Consider the following 11,266-nt stretch of genomic DNA (forward strand, 5'->3'; position numbering starts at 1 on the left):
CACTTTCATCTGCCTCCATGAGTGTACAGCAGAAAGCTGAGCACATGCAGATCTCCCTGAGACCAGGTAATGAGGGCCAGAGAGGTGTCTTTTGATCTGCTGGGGTGATGCGGCGCCTCATCAATCTGTCCAGGAACAAGGGCGGCGTGAGCGCAGAGCCCCTGCTTCCTCCTCTCTCTGTAATTGGACTGAGCTCGTCTTGGAAGAAGCGCTCGCCGTGCGCATTTGTTTGCGTTTGCTTTGTGTTCCCCCCCGATAAGCGGCGACCTCACTGACCGCAATTTAAATGACTAAACTGCTAGTGTGCCGGTGCTCGTCAAGCTCTGCCCTGTGAGCTTTTTGGGGAGCAAGTTATTAGCATCTTTTGTGTGGTAGTTGGTGTGAGTTGGATGGATATTAGCAGCGTTGAGAGGAAAAGGTTCTTCTTTGGCTTTATTCGGTGGAAGAGGCGGCGGCAGGTCAGGGCTTTTCTGATGGAACAATTCCATCCAACAGACACCGACTCACAAAACACCATTTAATTCTTCAAAGGATCTAAGACTTTACGTTTTCTATAACCCATCCAGAAGCACACATGCAGCTGTGAAGTGCTCCGCTTTCACACATTCACTTTGAACAGCAGGAGCAACACTATAGAGAGCTGTCCAGTCACACCTGTGAATTTTTGTTATTTTTATTCCAATATATAAAAGACTTGGTGTCCCTATAATTCCAGCTGGGCACAAACAGCAATTATTAATTTCTTGTCTAAGATCAATAAAGGATGCAATCCAGTCCCAGATTGGTCAAAGTTCAACCTGGTTTAAGTTTCAATGTGCATTTTGTAATATGTGTTATATGTTATATGTTGGGCTTCATTTGGCTCCAGGTTAATGTTTGTCAGGAGAGAAGAACCGCCAAAATCTCCCTCTTGCCTCTGGTTTGTAGGTAGGATCAAAGCAAACCTTCTCCCCTCTTCCCATTACCCATTTGTTTACACTCTTTCACTAGCTTAGCTAAGCTAACATTAGCGGTGTAACAAAAATGGCGAGTATTATTGAAGCTATCCAGCCCTACAGTTTTGATCCAGATACAAGCTCAGACCAGGAAACCAAAGACGTTCATGGATCTAGTCGACTACAGCTGGATGAATCAGAATGAAGACCGCCTAGTGTATTTCCTAAGTCACAACAACAAGCTTTTTCCAACAGCATTTTTTTGTCTGCTCCTAATTCATAACAATTTTAAATAAAGAACTCCTCAGAAATGCAATTTGTAGCTTCATTTTATTTAAAATGTCCTCCATCATGAGAAAAATGCCACAATAACATGTTAAAAACATATCAGAGTGGGTCTTTTAACATTTCTGTAACTCAAAATTGAGTTATGTCTGCTTTTTATTTTCCCATGATGCACTTGTTTACCCAAATTTTAAAAAGTTGAATATAATTGGACTTTTAAGGGTTCACCTACATTTTTTTAAGCTTGATAACAAATATATATCAACAATGTTATTGTCCTTTTGTCTTAAATGACTACCAGACACCAGTTTTTCAGCCGCATTTTAAAGCTAAACCAGTTGAACAAGCATAAGCACATGTCAAACATTCCCCCCAAACAAGATTAATGTGTCCTGATGGTTCTGATCCATAAAGATTGACACGAGAATAGATATTGGATGGTGATGCTTGACACTGGATCACCGCGTGACAACTAAGACAGCTATCAGTCAGCCCTGAGTGTGACATAAGCAGGAGTGTGTTTAGGTGTCTCTCAGTGCCGTGTCCTCGGCACATTTGTCTTACATTTGCAGCAGAGGCAGGTGGAATCATTGATTTGCTTCAGTGCAACAACAAGAAAAAACAACAAAATCTTACATTTATCTTCTGTAACTCTTAATGTTTTTTTTTCTTTTGTTTTTACTGCACGAATTTCTGCTAATCTGACCTGTTTGTTATCAGAAAGTGTTTATTAGAAGCAGACTTTGTGTTCTTCTCTTGGAGAGGAATGTCCACGCCATTTGGACCTGTGCGCGCTCACAGTTTCCTCAGGCTTCATCAGTATGTATCAGCGTCCTTTCACGCCTGGCAGGGGCTGCTGGTGAGCGGTTCTGATAGTTACCGGTACGCTGGAGTTCTCATTATCTTCTCTTGGATTCGGTCTAAACTTCTCTTTTTAACTCGGTTCACCAGAAAACTCAGATAAATGTCCTCTTATCTCCTTAACCTCTGCTCATTTTTTTTTTTTTTTTTTTTTTAGCCACACTGGATAAAGTCACAGGACAGGAGAACTCTGCGAGTGAACCAGACGAAGATGGATCGCTGACGTTTGGCTGGATCACAGATGTAAAACTGCAGCTTTCAATTTTTGTAGTAACTTTTAGAAAAAAAGGTTAAGCCCAATAGCACTCCTATGTTTACATGAATTTGGATGCAAAGTTAGCAGTTTTATGCCTTCTTTACCACAAATTTACCAGATAAATTAAAGTAATTCTTAGTAAAATTAACATATTTTAACTAACAAAGGACACAAAGACTTATGGGATTTATCCCACAAACAACACAAAACAACAGTAGTGACTTATACTGCAATTAGGAGGAAGTTCTCTGCTAAAAGGCAGAATAAAAACACAACGAACCTCCTATTTATAGACATTTAAGAAAAGTGGGTTCTTGTCATGGCTCCTTAAAAAGTTCTAGCTCATTTGAATTTACCCAGAAGGCCTTGCCCTATGATGTCTGAGCGTCAGTCATTCAAAGGCCGCCTTGCTGAAGCTTTCGCTAACAGACAGAATTTAGGACAAAATTTATTAGCGAAAAGAGACATTTTTTGATTGATATCAAGTTTCAGTGACCATTTAAACCCAAGTGGCAGTTCTGCTGAAACACTGATACAGTATTAAGCTAAAATTCTGTGAAACTCCCATACTGGGAAATGTACACCCTCATTACAAGCAACTTTTGTTCTTAAAGGCTACGTTTTTTATGCAAAAACTTGCACTTTAGTGGCCTTTTATTGACAATTTCTTTCAAAAATGATATTTTAGGCAATACAAAAATAGATATATCAAACCTTTTTAAGATATTAAGTCATAAATTGATTAAAAAATAAAGAAAATAGAAGAAGACAGTGCTATCCTCTTAACATTATAATTACTCCATATAATAAAGAGACATGTTTGAAACACTGTGAAAACAGGCCTATTAGAAATAAGTCAAAAATTCTTACCCATAGGCAACTATTCTTTAAGAAAAGCAAAACAAAATCTGCCACTGGGGTAAAAAAACTATTGAAAACTTCTTGGTTAAAATCATTTTTCTTGAGACAAAAAGACGGGACAACTTTTCTTGAAATTAGGGTTTTTTACTCTTAAAATTCAATTTTTTGCAATGAATAGAGTTTGATTAATTCCCTTAAAAGGATTAAGAGGAATCAACTTGACATAATCCCACCCCTATTTTGTTTTATTGAACTGTTTTAGTGTCATCAATGACAAAACCCAGCGTTTGAGAGCAACCGTTTCCTTTAATATGACCGTTTCTTCAGCATTTCATTTTTCATAGAAACTGTTGGAGCTCCAATTCAAACCCAGATTATGCAGATGCAGAAAAGGCAACAATAAAATGGAGTTTTCCTAATCCAAAGTGGATTTGAACAGAATACACATATCACACTGGGCAGACCAAGGTTTAGTTTGAAGCGTTTTCTATCAGCAGAGAAATCTGAAAACAAGCTGACGTGTTTTTGAGAGATAAAATTGAAATAAGAAAAGTTAAAAAAAGGAAAGAGAATAAATCCAGTTCCATATAAAAGAAAAAAAAACTGAAAGTACTTCAACACCAGTTCTTCTGGAATGGTGTTATCTCCTGCCTGTAGCTTAGCAAAAGAGGCTTTAATGCAGACTGACTCCAGTGAACTACTGAAGGAGGGCCACTTAAAGGTCATGTGTGTGTCTTACTGTGAGCTTGTTAAAACAAAACCCCACAGGATTCCCTAAAGGGGGATTTGGAGCAGATTACTTTTCTTAAGGCTTCACTGGTGTCCAGGAGAAACTGAACAGAGACACGCCGAAGGAGACAAAGTCCAGTCGCCTTCAACTGCCGCTTCATATGGTTGAATGAGCAAATAAAAAAAGGAATGAAAAAAAAGGTTGTAAATAATGAAACCACAGCAGCCATGCACGAAGCAGACCTCACAAACAAATAGCTGGCCTATTCCTCCAGAGATGACAGACAAAACAAACAGCTTCAGCAGCAAACCTGAAAAGAAGATGCTTGGAGTTTTGCATTCCTTGTCAAAGAGCGGATAACGCCGTCTCTGCATGTCTTTAAGGGCCCTAAATGGCTCTAAAATAACACAAACTGAAAGAAGGCAGATGTTGGAGTCTGGCCATGACATGAAGAGATGAAGCTTTGTGAAAAACGGCATTTGCTTTCACCAACGAGTGCACCTCAAAGACAGATTACAGCTCAAATTATAGGGAGCGAATGGAGAATATCCAAAATAAAAACAAACCAAGTTTTGAGTTTTCACCATATTAAAAAAAAATCAGCTTTAAACATGCATGCAGTGAGTGTTTCTCTTAATAAAATTTTATGTACATACTTGGTTGTGTTCTTGTATTTATATTTAAAAAGAAAAAAATGTCCACAACTTCAAAGAAGTGGTCAACAAATATTAGAGAAACAGATGTAACTAAGATACAAAATATCAGGGAGAAAAAGGCTCAACTACAACTAAAACTGTGCTGAGCTGTCAGTATACCACATTAAAACACTGAACTATTTTCTTTACCATTAAATATATTTATAATCTTAAATGTGCATTTCTGAGTACTTCTTTATTCAAATTGTTTTAAATCAACAATTTAGGGAGTTAGCAAAGGATGTTTGTTTTAGCCGTATTAGTCTGTTTTGGGATTTTTTTTACTTGTTGCAAACAAGGTTGGAGCAACAGGTATTGTCAATATGCTAACATGGCTAACACTTATACGGTGGATAATGTTTAGATCTGTCGGATTTTTTTTTATTGGTTTGTGTTGTGAACAAAGTTGGAAGTTAGCATAGTCACAGTAATGTTTATTTTAGTGGTATCAGTCTTTTTTGTTGGGGTGCAAACAAGTTTAAGAGTTACAGGTGTTATGAATACACTAACGTAGCTAATGTGTAGCATGATTCAAACAAGTTACAGTGAACACAGTTAGCAAAATCTGATGGACTTACTCTGACTCTTGTCTTCCTTAAAGCGCCTTATAATCCAGTGCGCTTTATATTCCAGAAAAAGTGGTACGTCGAAGAAAAACAAGTTTTTTTATTTTGGCTAAAAACGGCATAATCGTAATTAAAAAAAATAGGAAGAGTTTGCAAACACATCAAAAGATTACTGGAGTGGAACATAAAGGTTTCATTTAGGGATGTCTTATATAATCAACTGACTAAAAGTGGCCAAAACACATCCACAACCTTTTAGTTGGTTAGCAAAGCTTTAGTTCAATGATGAAGAAAATCTCTTTGTCAAACTAAAGCATCAGTTTGGCTCAAAGTGCATGTTCCTTCCTCTTCCATTCAACAGATAGAAAAAAACAAGCAGGGTTCTGCAGCACATGTGAGACACAAACACAGAAGCACTGGCGAAATAGTGCAATGAGACATGAGAAAGAGAAAAGGTGTGTGCCAAAGAGCGCCGCATGAGGTCAGATTAGTGCTCTTTAAATAGACAAACAGTACGGGGTATTTTTTTAAAAGTGCTTTCATCAAGAGCAGTGCGCCCAAAATGTCCATTAGGTTTTTATCAAATCTGCAAAGGATACAAATAATTTACAACAAACTATTTCAGGAAATAGTGGAGAAAATATTCTGAGCATGGTTGTAGGCAGAAGCTGCTGTCGATGAGTGTGTTGCAAAAGCAATGCTACACAAAAAGTACATCTATCCATATTGATGAGCACCCTGCTGTGATACTTATTTTTGTCAAAAAGGTAAAAACACTGCTGTTGACGGAGTCTAAAGCAATCAGCTCACAAGAAAGGCTTTTATTGTGGCGGTGATTTCCTGCTCGCCAGTGCAGCACATGGAAAGAACAATTAAGCTGATGACATGATAACATAAGCGTGACAGACGAGGACCCCGAACTCGCAGCCTCATCAGACCGGTTCCATTCTATTTTAATATCACATACAGGCACATGAACGGAGCGCAGGTCCGGGTGGTGATCCAGTCACACATGACTGTAATCACAATCTGCTTCCTCCTCTGGCCTGTGCCCTCCTTCCTCTGCAAGCTCTAATAGAGGGTGAGATGTCAAACAACAGCCATAGTAAACACATGCTCGTATGTCAACACGCGGCGTGGGGCCTCACGTAGAGTATGAGTGGCCTTAATGCTGCTGTTAACAGTTGTTCAGAGCATGACGACCCTTCAAACCTCACACTGGTTCTGCAGCAACACAATCTGCTTCTGTCATGACAGACGCCACCGTCGGAACACAAAGACTGCAGTCTCCTTGACAACTTGATTGCATTTTATAGGATGATAAAGCATGCAGCGTTCTTCTTTGTCCTTAATATTGTGTAGATTTAAAAGGCCAATTATGAAAATTGTTTCATATATAAGTTGAAGCTGACTGTTTTCTTTTTTTTGTGAAGAACAAAAAAGCTGAGGTAAAAGCTGAAGACGAGGATTTGATGCCTCAGTTACTTTAAATGGTCATAAATTGTAGAAAAAGACGAGGAGATTGCAAATCACTCAACTAGAATTATTAATGGAGAGAAGAACCACATCCAGTGGTTTTAGCATCTGCTTTGGTTCCTTCTAGAAACCTCGGTGCAGAGGTCAATAGAACGGTCCCAGGACTCGATATTGAAAAAACCAACATGCAGCACTTGAAGCCAGTTACAGTTCATATAATAACCACTAGGGGTCTTGTTGGCCAAACAAGGCATTTCCATACAACAATTGTGGTGGTATTGACTTTTTTTCTAGCCTTCTAGGTAGAGATTTTTGTTTTTCACTCTTAAAAATGAGAACAAATTGGGGTATACTCTGGATTTCAAGGGAAATTAAAATAATGATCAAGGCTGTTTGATTGGCTCAGTAGGTTAAGTGTAGACCTAACATGTGGGAAATCAGGGTTTGATTCCCAGGGACCGCGATGAGCTTAATCCACTGTGTGTCCAAATCAGTGAATGGCTGTGGTGATCCCTGAAGGCAAAGGCCAAAAGGTGAAAAACAGGAACAACATCAAGGTTGTTTGTTTCAACCATAAGAACATGTTCAGATAGGACTCCATTCTGTCAAGAAAGCTTTCTAGTAATTCTTATAGAAACCAGTCAGTCACATGATCACATTTTTTGTTCCTTTTGTGACTAAATGTCAAACTAAAGTTTCTTCAAAACCAGTGACATACAAACCACACTAGTAAGGACAAGAAAAAAAACGCCAATATTTAACAAAGTCTATGGCAAAAGTCAAATGGAGGGGAGGAGCTGCTTGAATGTGAATATTAATGTGATTCACTTAAAACAAATCCCAACAACAACCTAAAAAACTAACCGATTCAATATCTAAACAGAAGCATTCGTAAACAAATTTGGATACAACTGAAATACTTGTGTTATCATCTCCAATATTCTCACATTGCAGCCGAACATTTAAAGGATATTACATTTAATTACCTTCAACACAACTCTGCTCTGATGAAATCCTGTTCCTGAATGTCTGAACGGTTCTATTTCAGATCCGGGACTCTTAAACAAATTTGACAAGATTGAATTTCACAACTATTTAACCGTCCAGGACATTAAGATTGAAGATGACGAGGCAACTGATGCACTGATGCTCCTGATTCAGTCATTCAGTCGAATGGAAGCTGTTTTCACCTAAAAAATACAACAATAGATAACTATTAATTTAAATAAATTAAAAATTACAATGGGTCAGACAAAATATTTTGTTAAAAGCCTTGCAGTTACTTAAAATGGTGTTCTGACCCATCGGTCCACCTCAGAGAAAGACGGCTGCAGTCATCCTTTTGTAGAACCATTTAACATCCATTCTAACATTTATGCACCACACTCTAAAAAAATACACAACTATCACAGGTTTGAGGGTGCTTTAGAAAAACTGTCAATTTAGTATTTTTACCATCTATATTACAGAAAAACATATTACCGTAAATTCCAGAGCGGCATGAAGATCAGCTAACTAGGAGTATTAGGGCCGTCATGGAAGAAAAAAATAAATTAATACATAGGAGGAAGTCATAAAAGAATGAGACAAAAGTAAAAAAATGTTCAAGAAAAAAGTAATAAAAAGTTGAAGAAAAATGCCAATAATTTAATAGTATGAAGTCGTAAAATTGAGAAAAAAAGTCAACATTTTGTGAGAAAAAAAACTCACAAAATTATAAGACAAAATTCAAAATTTTACAAAAATAAAGTTGCAAAATTACAAGAAGAAAGTCAAAATTTTACAAGAAAAAGTCATAAAATTATGAGAAAAAAGTCATAATTTTACAAGAATAAAGTCATAAAATAATTAAGAAGTCAAAATGTTATGAGAAATCGGTCATAAAATTATGACACAAAAGTCAAAATTTTACTAGAGTATAAAGTTGTAAAACTATGAGAAAAAGTAGAAATTTTATGTGAAAAAAGTCGTAAAATTATTAAACAAAAGTCAACATTTTATTAAAACAAAGTTGCAACATTCTGAGACAAAAGTCCAAACTTACAATAATAAAATCATAAAAGTATGAGAAAGCCTCCGTCCACATTACATGACTCACTCACTGATTTTTTATTTCGTCTTATGTTTTGTTTTTATTGTGACGATAAAGAATAGCTGGAAAAGGCCCACAGTTTTCAGCATTTTGGAAACCCAGCAAGTTCTTTCAAAGGAATATCAATAAGTGGAAATCATTGGTTGTGTAAAAAAACCACCAAATGCTGCATTCGGCATGTGAGCTGTGTAACTATGTTCTGTATAAATGACCATCAGCTGCATCACACATCCTCCAGCCATCTTTAGGCCAAACCCAAGACCAAAATCCCCAGATGACTTCTCCTCCAGTGTTTGTGGAGAGCCACTTAAAAAAATAAACACATCATTTTCTCTCGTCACTCCAAGAAAAAACAAACAAACCCTGAGGTGTTTTAGTGGAAGTTACGCTGAAGGAAAAAAAAAAAAAAGTTACGCTCTTGGTATGGATTCATACCGCATTGATTTGAGTGTCCTTTACGGGCGCAACCACTTATTGAGGCAATCATTTGACCTTTTGCCATCAAAGGAGCAAATCAATGGAACAATTGAGCTTCTTTATGAACGTGGTAGAAACTAATGCAATTTGCCCTTTTGAGTCTACAGCATTGGAACTAATCAAACTGCATTATTGTATTACAACAACAACTTGTCGTATGGCGATATTCCGGGAGAGCCGATCAATCCCCCAAAGCCCTGTCACACCGACGCCGAGGGCTCGGCTCGGAGACACGACGAGTTCAGAGGGAAAATTGGTGGACGGACTCAAAAAGTGAAAAGGAATGAAGTCAGGTGTCCTCCAGTGGCCTGATCCGATTTTCCATTACTGTCTCCTTTAATCGCAGCGAGTGACGGGAAGGGATGTAAGGGAGGTTGAAGGGTGACGAGCAGATGAAGGGATTTGGGGAGGAAAGATTTGGAGTCATGGCCCAATGTGCGCGTGTGAAATGCAATAAAGATCGGGAATGAGCCTCGGGGAGTTTTCCTAGTGTCGAGAGTTCTTCCAAACCAAATCGTGTTGCCTCGCTGGATGAGGGCAAAGCACACAGACACACAACACGAGTGTTTGTGTACTTGTTACAGTGCAGATACAGAAAGTGAAGCCAATTAGATGCAGATCCAGAAGTGATTCCTAAATGAGACCGTTTACTTCAAGAATAAGACATGTCAAGTAAAAAAAAATAAAATCATGGGTAAAAAGGCATTTCTTTCTTTCAGTGAAGGTGCAGCATTTAAAAAGAGAGAAATGTGTAAGTCTGTTTGAGCTCATTGTGCTGCTGTGAGTGTGTGTGTGAGCCTGGAGGTGGTTCACCTCATCACTCTGCACTTAATTGCACAATCAAATTACTCCGTCCTTCAGGTTTTTGCCCATCGTATCGCACTCCTGGTACATAAAGACACACTGAAGTTCATTGAAATAAATGAAAAATTAAAGAATTATTAGGAACATTTACTTTAATAAAAACTGTGTGCCTCCAGCAACCGCTCACATCTGTTTCCTCAGTCACTCTACAGCATAATAAGCCATTCTTTTGGCTATAAGCTTCGTTTTGTGATGACAATGAAGTGATCTTGACTTGTCTTGGCATTAAAAAAATCAGTCAGTTGATCACCTAAAAACCACCATATTCATTTATTTATTTATTCTATAAACTAAATAATTTGAATTTTGAATCTTTATTAATCCAGAAGGAAATTCAAAAGCGACCAGCTGCTTGCATTCACAACAGTACTGGCACATCCAATAAATAAATAAATAAAACAATAAAATAAACAATAAAAAAAACACCTTCAAGGATTAAAATCTATTAATTTGATCTGATTTGAAATAGTTTATTTCAAGCAATCAGGTAATAAAACATAAACAGGCATATATTACATAATCAATCAACATCCAGAAACATGTTAGACATTGGACAACTGGACGTCAAAAAGTAGATTGTTTGAAATTAACAAAACAATAAAGCCATTAAATATTCAACATTTTAAAGAGGTTTTCATTTGATGCTCAAAGATTCAGAAATTTTTGAAATTTGAAATGAGTCCGAGTCTTTTCTTTAATATATTCAAAACATAAAATTTGTTATAAAAGTTTTTTCTTAATTACAAGAAATAAACACATACACTGAATACTATTGATTATGGTAAATTAAAAAAACATCTTTTTGAAAATTATACATATATATATATATATATATATATGAGCTGTTAAAGTCAACGCATTAACATATGCGATTAGTCAGTCATAATCAACACATTCATTTTTTTTTTTTTTTTTAAGAAAAAAAAAAACATGCTAATATTTATTAACGCCCTCAGGTGACCTGCTGCAGCTGTGAGATCAGCGTAATTAATCTCTGTCCAAAATAAACTTAAACTTATTTTATACTGTATGATTTAGATTTTATAAAATTAAAGAGATAATATGGGATTTATTTGTAGTCTTTGGACAAAAGCGATTTTTTTATTTTAATAAATAAGCAGGAGATGAACGTCGATCAGACGGCTGTAACGGAGCAGCTCACGAGCTT

At 36.9% G+C, this 11,266-nt stretch overlaps 1 protein-coding gene across 8 annotated transcripts in view; it reads right to left on the reverse strand.

The window, feature by feature from the left end:
* neo1a (neogenin 1a) overlaps positions 1 to 11,266 on the reverse strand; it is a 230,446-nt gene that overhangs the window by 69,235 nt on the left and 149,945 nt on the right. The gene's annotated exons all lie outside the window — the stretch shown is intronic.

Source organism: Oryzias melastigma, linkage group LG3, assembly GCF_002922805.2.
Source record: "Oryzias melastigma strain HK-1 linkage group LG3, ASM292280v2, whole genome shotgun sequence".
Taxonomy (NCBI): domain Eukaryota; kingdom Metazoa; phylum Chordata; class Actinopteri; order Beloniformes; family Adrianichthyidae; genus Oryzias; species Oryzias melastigma.